This window comes from Theropithecus gelada, chromosome 9 (genome assembly GCF_003255815.1).
Source record: "Theropithecus gelada isolate Dixy chromosome 9, Tgel_1.0, whole genome shotgun sequence".
NCBI lineage: Eukaryota > Metazoa > Chordata > Mammalia > Primates > Cercopithecidae > Theropithecus > Theropithecus gelada.
Window position 1 is genome coordinate 83,233,542 of NC_037677.1, and position 22,044 is coordinate 83,255,585.

The following is a 22,044-nucleotide window of genomic DNA, read 5'->3' on the forward strand; positions in this document are numbered from 1 at the left end:
TGTGCCCATACATTTTCAAACACCCCTCTGGGGAAAAGGGGATGTTACCATCCTCTATTGACAATTTCAGGCTAATACTTTGTAAGCACTCAACTATTACTTGTTGAATAAATTATTAACTAATACATAGATAAATAAAATAGTTTGTGCCTGTGCTGATAAGAACTACTGGTTTCTAATGATTAACAGGATTGAATTAGACTAAAGCGTGATTGGACCCTGAGTTTTACAATGAAACTTATGGCATTATTTGTTTAATTTCTGGAAGAGTTCTTTATTCAACCACCTTTTCAGTTGTTATTCAAAAAATATTATCTAGCGTTCACCATGGATTAGTTCTTCCAAAGGATAGTCAAGGTTCTTGGCCTCAAGAAGTTTACATTCTACAGAAAACCTATTAACTGAGGAGCACATGTATGGTAGGATTTTCCTCTTCTGCATATAGTAAATAGTGCTCTTCACATACTATTCTATACCCAGCCTCACTTCATCCTTTCCAGTTGCTCATGTAGAAGAAGAAATCAGAGAACCTGTCTTTTCCAAGGTCTACAAGTAGGAAATCAATGCAAGCTAAGCAGTTTAAACCATCTCATTTTTCTGGTCCAACATGGCGGCACCCAGCGGCGATGTGAATTGTGAGGTGTTTCGTAAGTTCCAGGAATTATTCAAGGTGATGAGGAACATTGATAACAGAACAGTACATGAATTAAACACTATGGTTCCCACAGCTTCCTTTGCAGGGAAAAAACTGATGCCAGCCAAACCTATAAACAATTTTATGAGTTTTTGATAGCAGCTCATGCCAGTACGGAAAGAGCCATAAAACAATTGTATAGTCCAGACCTCAGCAGTAGTAAAAAACTTCCAAGAGGAGAAAGATAAAAATTTGCATGATTTAACATTACTAAAGCAACTTAGAAAAGAGCAGAAAAAGTTGAAATGGATGCAGTGAGAACCGAATGTTGAAGAGTGGTAAATGAAAAGATCTGGAAGATGTTTAACAAATACTGCCAAATTCACTTCAAGCCTCCAAATGTGTCTGGAATTGGTGGGTTCTAGGTCTCACTGACTTCAAGAATGAAGCTGTGGACCCTTGCGGCGAGTGTTACAGTTCTTAAAGATGGTGTGTCTGGAGTTTGTTCCTTCAGATGTGTCTGGAGCTTCTTCCTTCTGGTGGGCTCGTGGTCTCGCTGTCAGGAGTGAAACTGCAGACCTTCGTGGTGAGTGTTACAGCTCTTAAAGGCAGCGCCTCTGGAATTGTTCGTTCTTCCCAGTAGATTCGTGGTCTGGTTGGCTTCAGGAGTAAAGCTGCAGACCGTCGCAGTCTCGTTCACTTCAACAGTCAAGCTGCAGACCTTCCCGGTGAGTGCTACAGCTCATAAAGTCAGCATGGACCCAAAGAGTGAGCAGCAGCAAGATTTATTGCAAAGAGCAAAAGAACCAAGCTTCCACAGTGCGGAAGGGGACCCTAGCGGGTTGCCACTGCTGACTCCCCCCCGTCCCCAGCCTGCTTTTATTCCCTTATCTGACCCCACCCACATTGTGCTGATTGGCCCATTTTACAGAGTGCTGATTGATCTATTTTACAGAGAGCTGATTGGTCTGTTTTGACAGAGTGCTAATTAGTGCATTTACAATTCTTGAGCTAGACACAGAGTGCTGCTAGACAGAAAAGTTCTCCAAGTCCCCACTAGGTTAGCTAGACACAGAGTTAGCTAGATACAGAGTACCCATTGGTGTATTTACAAACCCTGAGCTAGACACAGAGTACTGATTGGTGTATTTACAAACCTTGAACTAGACAGAGTGCTGATTGGTGTATTTACGATTCTCTAGCTAGACATAAAAGTTCTCCAAGTCCCCACCAGATTAGCTAGATACAGAGTGCTGATTGGTGCACATACAATCCTCCCGCTAGATATAAAAGTTTTCCAAGCCCCATCCAGCTCAGGAGCCCAGCTGGCTTCACCTAGTGGATTCTGTACCCTGGGTGCAGGCGGAGCTGCCCTCCAGTCCCGAGCCACGCCTGCACTCCTCAGCCCTTGGGCTGTGATGGGACCGGGAGCCACGGAGCAGGGAGCAGTGCCCGTCAGGGAGGCTGGGGCCGCCCTGGAGCCCACCGCAGGGCAGGAGCTTAGACATAGCGGGCTGCAGGTCCCAAGCCCCGCCCCGCAGGGAGGCAGCTAAGGCTCAGCAAGAATTGGAGCACAGCGCCAGCGAGCCGGCACTGCTGGGGGACCCGATGCACCCTCTGCAGCTGCTGGCCCGGGTGCTAAGCCCCTGGCTGTGCGGGGCCAGGGGAGCCCGTGCCTGCATCCGCGTCCACTGGAACTCGCACTGGCCCACTAGCGCCGCGTGCAGCCCCAGTTCCAGCCTGCGCCTCTCCCTCCACACCTCCCCGCAGCAGAGGGAGGCAGCTCCAGCCTCAGCCAGCCCAGAGAGGGGCTCCCATGGTGCCGTGGCGGGCTGAAGGGCTCCTCAAGTGCCGCCAGAGTGGACGCCGAGGCCAAGGAGGCGCTGAGAGTGAGGACTGCTAGCACATTGTCACCTCTCACAAAGAATGAAGAAAGAGATACTTTTTTAAAAGGACCAGATCATCTCATAAGAGCTAAGTATGACATATAATCAATAAGACAAGCTTCCTGGGATGATTTCTGAGCCAACAGTGTGAGACCTGTTGTTAATTTCAGCCCTACTTAGTCAAGACCTCAAGTATAAATAATTTTGATAATTATGGAGAAATCAACTGCTAGTTTATACTGATCCTGTTAAAAATTGAAACTATTAAAATAATTTTCTGACTCAGTGTACATTTTAAAAAATCTCATCTCAAATAATCAGAAAATTGTATTTCCCAAATTCCTTTCATACTTATAAACACTAAAGCAGCATAGATTCAGAAATAGCACAACTGTAATTTTGGATGGGCAAATTGCTGTATATGTACTAAAGAAATGAAATAACAAAATCAATGAAGATCATTCATAGCTCTCGACTGTGATGTGGTGATGATCTAAATAGCCTAACTCTAGGTTATAATGAAGGATAAATGTCAATAAGGCAAATACAACACGTGAACTGCATTTTAAAACTCCAGCCCTTGGCAAAGGAATCTCTTCACCCTCCCTCCCATACCCTCTCCCATATGTATAAGAACATAGTCACACAATTAAATTTTGGGTGTTATTCTCGATAAGGTGTACTTCAAGTAATTACAAAGCAACAGAAAAAAAATAGTTTATCTTACTGAACATTAAATCACAAGCTGTTGCAGAATTATGAACAATTTATTTCAATAGTAAGGCAAGAATACATATTTGGAACTTCATAGAAGTCCATACTACCCCAGATTCACTCAGCATTCAACAAATTTTCTTTTTACTGAGCTTCTCCCTGTTTTGGGCTCCTAACACTCAGACCTCATGAGTAAGGATGCAGAATCCTGAGCAGAAAATTTTCTTTTTTCTTTTTTTTTTCAGACCAAGTCTCGCTCTGTCACCAGGCTGGCGTGCAGTAGCACGATCTCAGCTCACTGCCAGCTCCGCCTCCCAGGTTCACGCCATTCTCCTGCCTCAGCCTCGCGAGTAGCTGGGACTACAGGTGCCCGCCACCACACCCAGCTAATTTTTTTTTTTTTTTTTTTGTATTTTTTAGTAGAGATAGGGTTTGACCGTGTTAGCCAGCATGGTCTTGATCTCCTGCCCTTGTGATCCACCTGCCTCGGCCTCCCAAAATGCCGGGATTATAGGCGTGAGCCACTGCACCCGGCCCTGAGCAGGAAATTTTCAAATCTTGTACCTGGGGCTACACTAGCTCAATGTCCCTGGCTCAAAGTTCTGAAACTAGAAGTGATTAAGCATGAAATAGGTCTGTACTGGATACTGGATACTGGAGTATCTTACTTTTCTTATTTAAATAACTGTTTATCCACATGAGGTAAAAGTCCCTATTTCATAAACAGTTGATAAAGAAAATCTAACTCAAACTGGTTTAAGCAGAAGAGGGAATCTTCTGAAAAGTCCACAAACAAATAAATTTGACTTCTGACTTGACAGGGTTCAGGGTCTGAAAAGACGTCTTCGGTTCCCTGTGTCTCATATGTCAACTCTGTTAGTTTCCTTCTTAGATGCTACATGGTGAGCAAGATAGCTGCCCACAATGCAGTTTCTTATATTTTCCCCTACACAATGAAAGTTCTGGACCTGACTCTCATTGGCCTATATTGGACCACAGACCAGAGGAATGCCCTTTCTGATTGGCCAGTCTGAATCACATGTTCTCCAGAGTTCTCATGACTCTGGATTCGATAGAGTCAACTTTAGTTAGGCTGAGAGTGGCAGAAAGGGTGGTTCTCCCAGAAGTTCGGATTAGCATTAACTAAAAGAAAGTAAAATACATACTAGGTAGCAAAAAAAAAAACACACATATTCACTACAGATGACAAGCTTAGGTCTCCCAGGCAGTAAGAATTTCCATTTGTAAATGAGGTACTGCAGAGAAAGAGGTGTGGATTTGAAGTCAAAATTTCTTAATTCTAATGTTAGTTAGCTCAACTGGTTTTAGCTACATGACAGGGGTCTTGTAAGAATTAAATAAGTATTTAGTGAAAGTGTTTCATTAACATTTGAATATTAATTTATAGTTAAATACTGTCATCACAAGAAGCTAAGAATATGTCCTTTGGAAAGGTATTTTTCAAATACCTGAGTTGACTGACAGAACCTCACTTTTGTTTAAGAAACCCAGTCCCCTCAATAGTGTCATGTGCTTCATTAAGCTACAGTGGCAATGGCATCTTGTGGTGTTGCCATCTGCTAGATCCTTGGAGTCTTCTGGTCCAGCCAATAGACATGATTCAAGAAAGTAGGAAAAAAACACACTCTTAAGTGCTTTCCCTGAGAAGTAACACATGTCAATTTTGCTCATATTTCATTGGTCAGAACTGGACATACACGATCAAGATGAAAGTGATGGGAAATGTAGCCCCTGTCTGGACAACTACTTCTAAAAGATAAGTTTATTCCATGGAAGGTGGAACACACAACCAGCCATGTCTATTGCTAAAGCCATGTTAACTGAAATGGCCGTCAACACTGACACAAACTCTTGTCAAGGGAAAGGAAAGAAGGTGGAAATTCTTTAAGTCAAAACCATCAATTTCCTAGAGCTTCTATAGCAAATTGTTACAAACTTAGGGGCTTAAAAACGACAGAAATTAATACCTTCTCAGTTTTGGAGGCCAGAAGTCTAAAATCAATGTGCTGGCAGGGCTGTTCTCCTTCTGAAGGCTCCAAGGGAGACTCCTACCTTGCCTCTTCCAGGTTTTGATGGTTTCAAGTATTGCTTGGCTTATAACTATACAACTTCAGTCTCTGCCTCCATCTTCAGATGGTCTTCTCTTTGCGACTTCTTTTGTTCTTCTCTGTGTCTATGTCTTCTCTTCTAAAGACACTTTTCATTGGATACTTTGCATTTAACATTCATTAAGGCCTACCCTAGTCTAGGATGATCTAATTTGAAGATCCTTACCTTAATTACATCCTCAAATACAATTTTTCTAAGTTAAGTTAGATTGATAAATTCTGGGTGAACACACTTTTTCCACCCAGGAAAAAAAATGGGAGGGGAAAAGGGGGCACAATTCAAGCCACTACTTGTTTTTTGAGAGCCCTAGAATAGTTTAGGTTTAAGTGTATATTCTCCATCTTGGCCAAATAGGATGAGTTCACACAGTTTTATGTGTCACTGAGATGCTAAAAAAACTAATTCTTTACATGGAAAGGTAAAACTATTTTGTACAAAAACAATAGACATAATTGCTAGAAAACTACCTGCATTTTGTACAAGAGCAATAGACATCATTGCTAGAGAACTATCTGCATATGGGAATTGATAACAATTATCAGTGCTACTTGTTCTGGTTTTTATTAATTTATTATACATCTTCATGTATAAGAGGCAGTGATAAAATATGCAAATAATTGAGATAGACCTGGATTCAGATATTAGCTCAGATACTTCGTAGATAAGTGATCTTGGGAAAGTTACTTAAGCTTTGTATATGAGAAACTTTTGTATATGAGAAACCTTTGCTTTCTCATATACAACAGGGATGGTTGAATTGTATCACACAAGATGTGGCACGTCATCAATTGTAACAAATGTACCACTGTGGTGCAAGATGTTGATAGTGGGAGAGGTTGAACATATGTGGAAATGGGGGTATTTGGAAACTCTTCATACTTTCTGATGAACTTTGCATAAACTTAAAAGTGCTCTAAAAGCCAAAGTTTACTAATTTTAAAAAATCACAGTGAATTACAGTGCATGATATACACAAAGTTTATACACACAAAAATATGCAATATTTAGTCAGACCCTACTCACTGTCTATATAAATCATATCTTTCCTTTAAGTTCCATCTTAACAGTTACCCTCTAGAAATCCCTTTTATTCTGCCTTCCTATGTAGATCTTTCCTGTACCTGAAATCCCGTGTGTGTAACCCTTAGGAAAAACAAATAATGTGTCCTCCAAAGATCTATTATTGTTTCAGGTTTTCACATAAAATGTCTTCAAAACTGTAAGTTTTTCTTTGAAGAATGGGATTATATTTTTCAGATGTTCTTGGTCTTTTTTAGCAGCTTGATGGTTTGCTTAATAAATGAGGCCTAACTAACCCCTAAAGTAAAAAAAAAAAAAAATTACAATGTATCCAAACTATTTAAACTCATGTGAAAAGAATCTTCCCCTTGAAAATAATGTCAGAATTAATCTTTAGATTTCTCACCATGTAAAGTGTAACTACTACAGCATCTGTGTGTGTGTTGATAGTATTTTATGCTTACATAAATATTTGTATACACAATTTAAATCTAAGGTTCCCCTTCCTAACCCACATCTTATTTTCTGTGCCAAATGATCAGTGTGTGGGATTAAATTTTCTAGGAGTAGCACACAGCTGTTAGGTGCCACAAATATATTAAGCTACAAAAGTCTATTTGAAGGCAACATTTCTGAAAAAGGCTCACCACCTCATCTGCGATAAGTCATAGAGCCTTTCATTCATTATAATTAGGTTCAACAGCCAAATAAAATTACTACATTTAAGCCTGACAATTGAAGGTCATGTTCAAAGCTGGAGAGAGGACACAGTGGAACATATGAGAAGGAGTTTCTATAAAAACTTTCCCTTACTCTGTGGTGTTTTAACACACGTAGTCCATGGTTTGCTGCTGGTTATTTGTTTTAGTCCTACAGATGAAGAAAATAAAAATTCATTCCAGGTTGGGAGAATCTTACATTAGGAAAAACAATTAGCATTTTAAAATTATAAATAATTGTAACCATTAGACTTTATCGAATACCCACAAGTAGGGTAGTTTTAAAATATTCGTAGGCAATAGGCAGGAGGCAGGCTTCTCTTTGAGACTTCAAATCTTCATTACATTAAATGTATTAACCAGGCACACTGACTCATGCCTGTAATCCCAACACTTTGGGAGGCTAAGGTAGGAGGATTGCTTGAGGGCAGGAGTTCAAGACCAGCCTGGTCAACATACTGAGACTCCATTTCTATTAAACAAACAAAATGACATTGAAACATACAACTGTGGCCAGGCACGGTGGCTCACACCTGTAATCCCAGCACTTTGGGAGGCCTAGGCAGGCAGATCATGAGGTCAGGAGACTGAGACCATCCTGGCTAACACGGTGAAACCCTGTCTCTACTAAAAATACAAAAATTAGCCTGGCGTGGTGGTGGGTGCCTGTAGTACCAGCTACTCGGGAGGATGAGGCAGGAGAATGGCACGAACCCAGGACGCAGAGCTTGCAGTGAGCAGAGATTGCGCCACTGCACTCCAGCCTAGGCGACAGAGCAAGACTTTTTCCCACAAAAAAAAAAAAAAAAAAAAACCTCTCAATAAATCAAAATTTTGAATTTTAAAAGGGGTTTTATAATTTTTATTAACACATTTATTCTAGATAAGCCCATGGAAATCTTGTAGGCTGTGAGCACTCAGCTTATATCACTAAATGAATAAATGCCTTGTTTACATCAGGTGATTTGCCAACATTGTCTCCTTTTAACACCCTTTAAGGTAGAAATTTTTTTCCCTTTTCCAAATGAGGAAACTGAGCTGGAAGAGTCTAATGAGCATTCCTAGGATCATGAGAGCAGTAAGGAGCAGAGTCAAGGTTCAAATCCAACTTAATCTGCCCTCTGTGCCCAGACTCTTTCCTGCCATCCTCTGCCCATCCAAATAATGTGGGTCTTGACATACCTCCTTAACTTTTATTGGATGCAAAACAATTTAATCAATATTTATTGTCTATAACTCAAGAGTAAATTAATTATCTGCCTTGGGACCACCCTGATTCATATGTAGGTATCTAACTTTTGACACAAGTGTCACATTTTTTCCTAACTACAACTGCAAACAACATGAGGGCACCTCCACCCTTATTGTCCCCTCCCCAGCATCTGGCCTGTATGGCATATATATGGGAAGCTTGGTAACATTGTTGAGGAACACACAACTTTCACTAACAATCAATGTCAAGTCCCTATGTGAAAGCCAAGTGAAGTCCCAGTTTTCTGTAAATATAATTCTACTGAGTTAAAACCAAAATTGTTATATAACAAATTATTCTATGTATCATGTTAAATTGTATACATATAAATATTGTCCTGTAGAAGTTATCAGTACAGACTACTTTTTCTTCCCTTGAGGCTTGGGTAGAAGGGACCAATCTCATTAACAACTAAAGACAGATTGTATTTGAACATAGAGGGATAGAAGAAAGAGGAATGCTTTTCTGAGGAAGAGGATAATCCTCTGGCAGGTGGGAAAATCTTGATTTAAAGAGACTATGTCCCCAAAATATTCTAATATAGGGACAAATGTAGAGTCTATTTTTCCTTTAATTTTTTACAAATTAGTATTTTGACATAACTTCAAATTTAAGATGAAATTGCAAGAATTGTACAAAAAATCCATGAATCCTTTACCCAGATTAGCCAAGTGTTAACATTTTACCATATTTGCTTTTACTTTCTCTCTCTCTCTCTTTCTCTCTCTCTCTCTCTCTCTGTATATATACATATGTATACACACACACATATACTTTTCTCTGAGTCTGAGGTTAAGTGTGAACATGATATTCCTTCATGCCTAAATATATCAGTGCAAAGCATTCTTAGATAACCACAATATAATTTTCACAGCTAGGAAATTAATATTAAAGCAATACCATTATCTAAACTACAAACTTTACTCAGATTTTGCCAATTGTCCCAATTAAATCCCTTATAGGAAAAAAAAAAAAAAAAAAAAGGCCCAGATCAATCATTGTATTTGGTTGTATGTCTTAACCTGAAACTGTTTCTTGGTCTTTTTCCTGTGTTTTATGACATTCACATTTTTAAGAGTACAAGGGGACAATTTGACCTTGTCTGATATTTCTTCGTGATTTGATTCAGTTTTGCACTATGAGCAGGACTCAAGGATGTCACGTTTTTCTCAATGCATCATATTAGAAGGCATTTGATGCCAATTTTCCCCATTAATGGTGATGTTTACTCTAATAGGTATTAAGGTGATGATTGTGAGGTGTCTCTAGTAAAAAGTTACCATTTTTGCTTTGTAATTAATTGGGGTGTTGTGGGGTATATTTCCCCACAACATGTCATTTTTAAAATATTATTTTAATTCTAGTATTATAAAGCAAGTGTTTTTGTCCTATTTGATCTTATTAGCATCGTATAAGCGATCCATAATCCTGAATTTTCAAGAGACTAAAAAAGTTGTATCTGGAACACACATGTGTTTTGAATGAGATGAATTACAGTGTATATATTCTATCCAAAACATGGACTTTTCTACATATTTTGAGGGCAAAAATGTTCTCATGGTTATAGGTTAATAGTTATTTAACCTATGTGGCATATGTTTTATGATAAAACATAAAACATTGCCACTTTTATAATCATTCTTATTGTTCTTGAATCTAGGACCTTATTCACCCAAAACAATTTAGTTGACAACTAATTTTAATTTAATGTAAGGCAATATTTGTTAATATTTTCTAAGAAATGTTTATTTTGAAAAGGTGTCCATTAACAATCTTCTCCTAAAGACTTCAGTATAATCTAATTGTTGGGAGATAAATTTAGGATTGGGGATAGTTCATAATTATTGTGACCTCCAGTTGGATGAAGTAGCAAAATATTTGCCTTCAGATAGACGCTTCAGGAATCTTTTTACCTAATACATGAATGTATGAGTTTGGCAAAGATCACCCTGGCTGCTCTATGGAAAATGATTTAGAGAGGGAGAAGTGGTGGAAACAAGGAGACCACACAGGAGACTGTTCAATAATCCAATGAAGAGACTACAATTACACCAACTCAAGATATAAATCAGAGGCTGGATCAATAGGAATTCATGATCATGTGGATACAGGGACTAAGATACACGGAGATATCAGGACAACTGTCTGAATTAAATTTGAACAACAGTGTGAGGGTGGACAAGTTTCCAGTTACTAAGAAGGGACTACTAGGGAAGTAAAAGGAGTTTTGCACATGTTGCTTTTGAGATGTCATTGAGGCATCCCAGTGGACATAATCAGGAGGTCTTTGGAGGTACAAGGCTGGAGCACAGAAGAGACATTAAGGTGGAACAACTGTGCTTAGTGCTTCATTTATTAAAATTAATCTAGTACCATTTTTTGATTAGCTTCCATCAAATGTGATTTTTGTTTAAAACTCAAAACCACCATCTGAAACAGATGAAGTAAGCATTAACCAGTTTTATAGTAAGCTTGTACTCTTGTGATGGCAGAGCCAAATCAAGCAATAATAATACGTTTAGTTAGGCACTGTGCAAGCACTTTAAGTACACTCTCTCATTTAAATAAAATTTTTAAAGTAAAAAAGGGAGTCCTGTACTCACCATAGTAAAATATCACATGACTTTTCCATCATGAAAAATTTATTGACCTTTCTGTCCATGCACCAGCTTCTTTCTCTGAAAATGATCTATGTCCATACCACCATGCTGTCTTCCTCACCACCTCAAGCTTCCTTTTCCTGCCCTCTATCCATGTTGGTAAACACGGCCCAATTTGCTGTCCAGAATTGATTGTTCATGGAAAGGCAGGATGGAACCAAGCCAAAGTGGGACCAAAGTTTTTCTCCAGAGATTTATGATCAGAGTCAAAGATTCCAACTCAGTCTAGGTGCTCTCTGAAACCAAGGAACATAAACCGAGGAAAAGGTTGCATGTCTTTGTTCTACACTGTGGGCAAAGAACATCATAAAAAACTGCTCAGCAAGAGAGGCCACACGAAGCTGATCCAAAGGGATCAGTGAGGATGAGATTGCGGGGGTTCTGACTCCTGAGGGACAGTCATATTTCCATCCTCTGACCCACGCAATAGCCCAGTATCCTTACCTTGCTCAATTGGAGCTGAATTTCCATTACTTGCACTTGCCAAGGCTGATCTGGCTACTCTACTGCTGAGTGCCCAATCTGTCAGTAGCAGAAATCCACACTGAGTCCTCAATATGGACCATTTCCTAGGTTGATCAGCCAGCTCCCTGATGGCAAGTGGATTACACTGGAGCATTTATTTTATGGAAAGGGCAGTGTTTTGTTCTCACTGGAATAAACATTTAATCTGGAGTTGGATTTGCCTTCTCTGCTTCTTCCAAAACTACCAACCATAACCTTATCCACCATCATAGTATTTCACACAGCATTGCTTCTGATCAAGGAAATCACTTCACAGCTAATGAAGTGCAGTAATGGGCCCACGCCTATAGGATTCACTGGTTTCACCAGGTTCCCCACCATCCTGAAGCAGCTAGCTTGATAGAATAGTAGAATACTTTGGCCAGGCATGGTGGCTCACACCTGTAATCCCAGCACTTTGGGAGGCTGAGGCGGGCTGATCACGAGGTCAGGAGTTCGAGACCATCCTGGCTAACGCGGTGAAACCCTGTCTCTACTAAAAAATAAAAATAAATAAACAAAATTAGCCAGACGTGGTGGCGGGCACCTGTAGTCCCACCTACTCAGGAGGCTGAGACAGGTGAATGGTGTGAACCCAGGAGGCGGAGCCTGCAGTGAACCGAGATCGTACCACTGCACTCCAGCCTGGGCGACAGAGTGAGATTCCGTCTCAAAAAAAAAAAAAAAACAGTGGAATGCTTTTTGAAGACTCAATTTCAGTGCCAATTATATGACAATACCTCCAAGAGGCTATCTATGCTCTGAAGCAGCATCCAATATATGATACGGTTTCTCCCATGGCCAGGATTCATGGGTCCCAAGAATCAATTGATAGAAATGGCACAACTCATATTACCCCTGGTGATATACTAGCACAATGGTTGCTTCCTATCCCTGCAACCTTATGTTCTGCTGGTATAGCGTATTAGCTCCAATGGAAGAAATATTTTTACTAGGAAACACAGCAATAATTTCATTGAAATAGAAGTTAAGACGACCATTAACTAGTCACCTTGGGCTCCTCCTGACTCTGAATTAACACGCAAGGAAGGGAGCTACTGTGTAGGATGGGGTAATCAGTCCTGGTTACCAAGGGGAAATTGGACTGCTGCTACACAAGGGAGGCAAGGAAGAGTATGTCTTAAACATTGGAGATCTTTTAGGGTGTTTCTTAGTACTACCCTGTTCTTTGATTAAAGCCAATGCAAAACCACAACATCACAATTCAGGTAGGACTGCTAAGGGCCCAGACTCTTCAAAAATAATGGGAATTTTACTTGGTTGTGTTTTTTGCCTACCAGGCAAAGAACCATGACCAACTGAAGTGATTACTGAGAACAAAGGAAATATGGAATGTATACTAGCAGAAGATAGTTACAAATGACAGCTATAACCATGTGTCTCCTTACAGAAATGAGGACTGTAATTGTTATGAGTATTTCTTCCTTATTTTCTTATAAATATGTTTGTATGTATATGTGTATATATATGTATTCATGTATGTATCTGTATATATATGAAGCAAATATTGTGTTTTCTTCCTCTCTTATTCCCTTATCATCTAACATAAGATGTATTAATAATAGTTGAGTTTATATCACCATATTTAAGTTATATTATGAAGAGTGAACACCATCAATTTGAAAAATCCTGTCAGGCGGGGCACAGAGCCTCACGCCTATAATCCCAGCACTTTGGGAGGCCGAGGCGGGTGGATCACCTGAGATCAAGAGTTCAAGACCAGCCTGACCAACATGGAGAAACTCATCTCTACAAAAACACAAAATTAGCTGGGCATGGTGGCGCGTGCCTGTAATCCCAGATACTCAGGAGGCTGAGGCAGGAGAATCACTTGAACTCAGGAGGTGGAGGTTGCCGTGAGCCGAGATCATGCCATTGCACCTCAGCCTTGGGAACAGAGCAAAAGTCTATCTCAAAAACAAACAAACAAAAACAAAAACAAAAACCTGGCAATATCAAGCGTTAAGAAGTGGATCAGCTTGAGCTCTTATACATTATGATGGAATGTAAAAATGGTACAGCCACTTGGAGAAGAGTTTGGCATTTATCTATACTTGCCATGTGGCCCAATAATCCCACTCCTAGATATTTATCCTGGAGAAATAAAAGCTTATATTAAGCATAAAAACTCTTCTGCAAATACTTATAATAATAGTATTCATAACTACTCCCACCAGGAAATAACCCAAATGTCCTTCAGTACATGCATGTGTAAACCATAGGTACATGCATGCAATGGAATACTACACAGTAATAAAAAGGAATGATCAATACATTCAGCAATATGAAGGAATCTCACATGCACTGTGATGAGCAAAATGTTATATACTCTATCATTCCATTTATATGGCCTTCTGGAAAAGGCGAAGCTATAAAGATGGAGAACAGATTAGTGGTTATCTAGGGTTAGGGTTGGGGAAAGGTTCTGACTACAAAGCAGCAGCATGAGGGAATTTTTTGAAGGTGAAGCTAACTGTTCTATATCCCGATTGTGGCAGCAGTAGTTACAAAACTCTATGGATTCGCTAAAACTCACAGAGCTGTACAACAAGTAAAAAGTGAATTTTAATGACATATTTTAAAAGTATCACTAAAAGGATTTTAAGCAAGGTAATATGTTTTAGAATGAATCAGTGTGAAGAATGGATTAGATCAGATGTATCAAACACCAGAGACATGAAATTTGCCTGGGGCTGTTGCATTAATCCAGTAGCGATTAAGGTTAACTAGGGTAGTGATAGCGAGGATGGAGAGAAGTGCATGGGTTTGAGGGTTTGAGAGACACTACATAGTAAAATTTGCAGACTATGACGATTAAGAGATAATACTCATGTTTTTGACTTAAGCAAGTGTCATTCACCAGGACAAAACTGGATACAGAAAGATTTTAGAGAGAGAACAGTTGCTCAGTTTGGAATACATTAAGGTTTGTGATATAATTGTGTGTTTCTAGGCAGATAGTTACACAGTACCATGGCTGAACTAAAATACTTCTCTTCTATCCAAGTAATGGTGCTGAGGAGTGACGTAATATACTATAATTACATAACTGACATTTCCAGGAACCCAAAGCAGTTCATGAAAAATGCAACGTGTATCTTCTCAGTTCATTGAATTATTCCTCCTGGAAACATTTTCAGCTTGGGACCTGGAGCCTGTTCACATCAATTTGTTGTCCACACAAAGGTGCAAAAACTGATGAGTAGAGTTTGAATAACAAGGGCAATTACTTAGTCCCCTACAGTAGCTTGAATCTCTAGCTCGTGCCAGTTTTCAGCTCCACTGAGAGCATGCTCTTCTGCCTAAAGAAACAAACAATGCTGAGAGGAGGACAGATGTTTTCAAAAGTCCTTGAAAGCCTTTCTCCAATAATGTGGCTAAGGTAGCCTTTAATTTTACCGCTCAAGGACAATGAGAGAAAACATATTTGCCTCTTGTCACATAATATTTCTCAGTAGGATTAATTATGGTTGTGGTACTTAATACTTCAAATCACTGGTTGGGTTTTTGTTCTCATTAGTGCTGAAAGAATTGATATGATGCCTGCCCTGCAGATCTAGATGTTGTCATTTTCCCACCACCCCTCCCAACAAAGCAAAAAATGAGCCAGTTAAGTATAGGGGTTCTCAAAGCCACAGATGACAATACTTGGTCCTATGTTGTTTTGAATTATTTTAATTGTTTCATTTGTATAGATCTGGTCTTCAAGAAAATCATGTCCTTTAAGAAGCATGTTTGCTCTTTCTGTTGACTCCTTCCCTGTCCTTTGTGCAGTGCTGGATACACATTCTGAATTCAAAAAGTACCAAAAAAGTACTGTGATACACAGTAATGAACCTTAAAATGTTCTTGGTTGAGCTTTACTTTGAGTTAATAAGTCTCCTTCTTTCCCCATCTTATCGCCTGTTCCTATCATGCTCTACCCCGGACCCCAACTCACAAACTATTTTTTTTTACTTCTACATCTCTTTGTCTCACTCTTTCCCAGGTTCCTAAAGGCAAGGGGGAGCCTGTTACAAATCTTAGAGAATGAGTTAATTTCCTTATGACAGATGTTTTCAATATGTCTCAGAGCTCCAGCTGATCCTAATTGGGATTTAGAGTTTGCCTGATTGTGAGGAACTAGTGGTTTCACTGAGAGTTGTCCTTTATAGAGAAGTAGGGGAAGGATAACAGGACCCAGAGGATAAAATTTTATGTGTGCATAGGCTTATGGCAGAGGGGAAAGTGAAGCAATAAAGAGAACAGGATGGCATTGGTTCCCTAGGCCAGAGCCTAGACTAGGTCTGATTCCTGGGAAGATGGAAAGTTATAGTAGTTGTGCCATAAACACAACTACTTATAATAATTCTTGAATGACTTTATGAGTCATAGAACCCAAACAGAGATGTTTTGTGGGAAAAGTAATCAATTCTAAGCCTTCCTTTAATACCCTAACAGCTTTCCACAAACATCACAAAAGGAGCTTCTAGGGGATGACTCTAGGAATTCCATCCTCATGAAAACATGAGACTGAATAAGTAGGAGATAATCAGGTAAAGACTTGGGAGGGTCAGGAGGACATTTCAGGCAAAACAGACGTCTTGAGCAAAAGCACAAGATACAGCTCAATGTTTGGGAGAATCTCAAATAACTCATTATTGATGGAGCTTGATGTTACAAGACATGGAGTAGCAAGTGTAAGAATAAAGAACAGGCAAGTCCTATTGGGAGTTATACCTGATGTAAATGACGAGTTGATGGGTGCAGCACACCAACATGGCACAAGTATACATATGTAACAAACCTGCACGTTATGCACATGTACCCTACAACTTAAAGTATAATAATAATAAATAAATTAAAAAAAAAAAAGAATAGGCAAGTCCTGCTTGCGATGCCTAAAAGCTGGGACTCCATCTTATAAGCCAGGGATTGCCAACTCTAGTCCAGTGGTTGTGGCTGCCTGAAGGTCTGAGTGAAGAAGTCTGGGGTAGCATTTAGACTCAACAGGATCAGAGGCAAGAGAGGCAAGTGATAGCACATATGCGAGGTTTTGATGTTCCTGTTTTGGCAATGAGGAGCCATTGATAGTTCTTTGCCCCCAGCAAATGAGACCTCAAAGGCATATATTATACAACATCAGAGTATACTTATTGTTTAATAAATTTGGCCTTTTTTAAGATCCTGAGAGATCACTGATTATTTTAATCACATATATTGTGCCCTCCTCATTCTGTCAAGGTCTTCTGGTAAGGTTGAAACATATGCTGATTTAGCCAATAATATCAGCCCTTTCTGAGTCTTTAAAAATTGATCTGCACAAAGTTGAGATGAGGTCTATAGTCCTTAATCCTTCCATTTCGGTGTGACCTGCAAACTAATGAGTCTCTCAAAAGTTGCTTTGAGTAGATCTGCCAATTAGCAAATCACTTTATTATCTTAGGTGCTAACCCCAGATTAATTCCATAAACTTGACTTCTCATCTTTTCTGTTTTTACTTGGGTTCTCCTGAGATTTTAAGTCAAGGAAGAATCTCCACTTAAATATACTCAATAATAAACTAGCCAAACTAAAAGAGAGTGACTTAAAACATTCTATTACTTTAAAAGTTACCTTTAATACTATTATATAATGCAGATGTTAGAGGGAGGAGAGGGCATCACTAAACCTGACTTTTGCAGGTTTGAGGTACACAGTCTGGAGATCTCACTGAGCAATGGTATATTGAACTGTAACAGAATTTCAGAGGACAAAGTATGTAAGAGGAACAGACAACTGACTTAGATTAGCAAAATGTGGCTCTGGACATGTGAAGCTCAGCTTGTATTATAACATTCTAAAATATATATTCAGAACTGATCAATTGCCTGTCCATAATAGCTTCTTTTTAAGTACATTATAAATAAAATTTTAAGATTTTATCATATAGTAAATAATCACAAATTTTTAATATTATGGTAGGCTTTCCTTTCCATCCATATTTTTATCTTTATTGCTCACCATGGAGGTTCCTGTTTTTCTTACATTTCAGTGCATAACATTGGATATAACTGTCAAGGCTGGCAAATTTTAATTTTTTGACTTTTTAATTTTTCTCAATTATTTGGATACTCTCATGCTGCCAGCAGTTTTCTAGAGTTTTCCATTTGGGTACTCCACCCTTAGCTCACAGATTGCACTTGATTCCTCTATACCAGCATCCTCATCATATTGGCTTTCATTCTAAGACTTTTTGCTCACTGTAGCAAGATAGCTGCCATAGTCCAAGCATCATTATCTCACATGACAGTATCCCAAAGAGGAAGAAAGGGGACAAGGACAAAGTGTAATTTCACCCAATTTTATCTAGGGGAAAAAGCTCTTTGAGAGGTCATGCAGGTGACATTCCATTACTTTTCATAGGCCAAAAATGAGTCAAATGGCCATGCGGTGCAGAAGAATATAGATAAATGAGTATGTGGCAGAAATGGATGGGATTGCCAAGACTAAAATAACCAATTCATAGCTCTTCCTTTTGAACTAGACACATGGCTCCTCCAAACAATTTCTAGATATTATTTATCAAGAAAAAAACTAGGAATGGCTTTTGGCCAGGCAATCAAAAATTTCTGACACATTACTCCATTAAAGGAATGGATATAATGTGGAGGTGAAGGGTTTTCTTGATGTAGAAATTTGGTAGATAATAGAGAATGGTGGAAGATGAGCAAGTTGAGTTGAGAGAAGAGAGATGATTTTCATTTGGGGCTCATCAAATTTGAAATGCCTGTCGTGCATTGAGGTGGATGTGTCCAAGAAGATGGGGGACACAAGGAACCAGATCTTAGGAAAAAGTTGTGTGCAGAAGAGAGACTTGAGATCCAGCAGTATAACTAATGATAGTTGAAGCGCTAGGTTTGAATGTAACCAGTGAGGGGAAGTATAAAGAGACAGATGACAGAGGAACTAGTATGAAATGCCAATCAATAATTTAAGAATGGGAAAAGAAATTCAGATATGGAACGCAGCTTGGAAAGATATGACAGAGATAAGAGAAAAACCAGATGGGGGTAATGTCATGAAAATCCACAAAGACTTCCAAAAAAGGACTGAAAAAGAGAGTCAAATGCTGCAGAAAAGTCAAACAAGATGAAAGTAGAAAACAATGAGACGACTTGGGCAATTACGGCATGTTGTTGCATAGCAGTATTTTCAACAGAATGATTAAGAAAATAGCCAAATCATAGTGGGTTGAATAGCAAATGAGAATCAAGGAAAAGGAGAAAAGTATTTAACTAGTTACCACACATACACTCCAGTTGTCACTAAGGTTTATGATATCTTAATTTTTAAAAAGAATGAAAACGGTAGAAATGTTAGTCACTATGATTTTTTCTGCATGCCTTTTCAGCATAATCATCGATAGTATCTAATCTGTCTACCCACAGACAGATGTATGTATTTAGTATGCATGTATGTATTTAGTATGAATTTTTCAATTTCATAAATACTATCATTCAAGTTGAGATCTAATCCTAATTTCAATCCTTACTAGCTTTGTGACTTATGTGGTTCGTCTAAAGGTCACACATCTAGTCTGTAAGATAATTCAAAATCTATATTCTTCACAATAGAGAATTCTGGTGAGCCTATTGAAGTGAGTCAGTTCCCACTTAATAAGTGACAATGTGACTTTAATTTTTCCACATGAATCCATCTACCTCCCCTTCCACAGTGCAACAGACAAAATAAGGGCTATGAGAGAAGATATTGAATATATATACATATACACACACACACACACACACACATATTCATAATATATGTAGTTATATTCAATGTTATTCATATATATCCAGAATTCTACCAGAGATAGAAGTAAAGAGGGTAGTCTCCATATTCCTGAGGATGAGAAACTCATTCCCTCCTCCCATCCAGCTATCCCCTCTCCTAGAATTTCCAGCCAGTTATAGCTGAGAAACAGATAAACTATTAAACAGAGAAGCTCTCCAACAAAGGGCTGTGTGAGAGAGGAGTGTAACTCAGTGGTGCCAATAATACAAATCCATCACATAAGGCCAAGCATGGTGGCACATGCCTGTAATCCCAGCATCTTGGGAGGCCAAGGCAGGTAAACTCCTTGAGCCCAGGAGTTCAAGGCTAGCCTGGGCAGCATGGTAAAACCCTGTCCCTACAAAAAGTACAAAAAACTAGCCAGGTGTGCTGGCACCTGCCTGTGGTCCCAGCTACTCAGGAGGCTGAGGTGGGAGGATCCCTTGAGCCCAGGAAACAGAGGTTGCAGTGAGCTGAGTTGCATGCCACTGTACTCCAGCCTTGGCAATAGAGCAAGGTCCTGTCTCAAAAAAAAATAATAAATAATAATAAATTAATTAATCATATGCAGACTTCACTGGTTGTGATACATTCATTGTTAAGGCTTTCAAAATAGCATCATCTTAGATAATAAGCAGTATGTTAATTATGTCATTAAAGTAAAAAATGTGGGGGGAAAGTTCTACACATTCATTTGAAGTCAATCATTTATATTTTAAATGGTTGAGATGTGTAACTTAGGAAACTTTTGCATTGAAATAGAGCAAACAAATTATTACAAAGCATTTCAAAAGGAAAAAGATTGTTATCTGAAATTTTGGCTACTCTTTATTGGTTTTCCATAGCAATTGGCTTGTCCTTGCATTTTACTTTCTCTCTTCTACTAGTGAAGAAACAAAAATGACAGCAGCTAATGCCAGGTCCTTTGAGCTGTTGCTCTATAACAAAGTAATTTAGGGAGGCAGAAAGGGGATGGAGTCAACTTTTATGAGAAAACTGCTCATGTTTTCCTCTCATAGAACTTTTCCATTCAGATGTTTTATGACAACTACAGTCTCTAAGGACTAACTCTACAAAGACTGATACTTTAAAATAAGATTTCCCTTATTACTTAATCATTGCAATCTGACAATAAAACCATCCGCCTGTAATGAGCCAGCTCTGCAAACCACTCAAGTCCAAAGAACTGAATGTCTGAAAGAACTCATTGTGTTATCCTGGGATGCCAAATTTGACTTTCAGACAGAAACTTAGTGTCTGACTTTTCTTATACCATCAGTGGGATAAGACACTTTCCTACTTTTTTTCTCTACTATGGGCATCTAATTTTTTTAATCTGGTTTATTTTACATTAAATGATGAAATAATCATGTTCAGAAGCCCTTAGGGTAATATAGGTTTTCACATGTGCTAAACTGTTGCTGTTCTACAGCCACAATAGCAATTATTTCTGAGATTTATTGGGCTGTTATGCTAGGTAGTATGCTTCATATGCAGTTTACTCTTGAATACATGCAAGAATCTTACAGAGTAGGAAATATTATTTTCTTTATTTTACAGAAAAGAAAACTGAGGCTTAAAGCCATTGAATAAGCTGCCCAAGTCAGAGTTATTAAGTGGCAGTAGTAGGACTCAAACTCAGGTATTTTGAGGTCAGAGTTTAACAGTCCCCAACCCTTATTACAAATAAAACATACAAATATAAATTACTATAATCAATGAGAACTCTCACTTAGAAGGCCACATAAATAGTTAATAAGTTAATGCAGGCCGGGCGCGAGTGGCTCACGCCTGTAATCCCAGCACTTTGGGAGGCCAAGGTGGGCAGATCATGAGGTCAGGAGATCGAGACCATCCTGGCTAACATGGTGAAACCCTGTCTCTACTAAAAATACAAAAAAATTAGCTGGGCGTGGTGGCGGGTGCCTGTAGTCCCAGCTACTCAGGAGGCTGAGGCAGGAGAATGGTGTGAACCTGGGAGGCGGAGCTTGCAGTGAGCCTAGATCGTGCCACTGCACTCCAGCCTGGGCGACAGAGCGAGACTCCGTCTCAAAAAAAAAAAAAACAAAAAAAAGGTTAATGCAACATCAAAAAGAAGACTAATTAATATTTATTTAAACAATATAGAGCATTCAAGATATCTGTAAATATGAACTTTTTTCATTTTTAATAAATGTTGAAAAATAAACAAGAAATTAAGCAGATGACTTTAGGTCAGGAGTATTTTAAAGGAACCAAATCTTGGTAAGTAGAGCCTGTTATACTAAGTACTAGGGAAGTTTTGAAACACTTTTGCAAAGGAGAAGTATTCATGCCCAGTTCATTTAGTTTTTAAAGACTCAATTAAAAAAATAAAAATATTCATTTTGTTATTAGTGACAGACTTTCTAAATAAAGCATCTGTTTCCTGAGCTGATACTTCATAACCAGGTTAACAGGATCCTTGTGTCACACATGGTTATAAAATGACCAAGTGAAGGTCTATCATTGGCCCATCCATAATGGAACAACACAGTAAGACCAAAGTCATGGTCTCTGTAGTGCAGAACTTCATAAGTTTGATTTTGTTTAAATTTGAATAAACAACGTGTTTCCAGTCTCTCTTATCTTCAAGTCGGTGATTAGCAATACATTTGAACTTTTGCCAATTTTACACATAGAATCCAGTATAAAGTTTATAGTTATAGTCATAATGAGCTTCCTGTCTTAC

At 38.8% G+C, this 22,044-nt stretch overlaps 1 pseudogene; it reads left to right on the top strand.

Moving 5' to 3' along the window:
* The first annotated feature begins 607 nt into the window (after positions 1-607).
* On the top strand, positions 608-1,059 carry LOC112631055 (annotated as a pseudogene).
* The last annotated feature ends 20,985 nt before the right edge of the window (positions 1,060-22,044 follow it).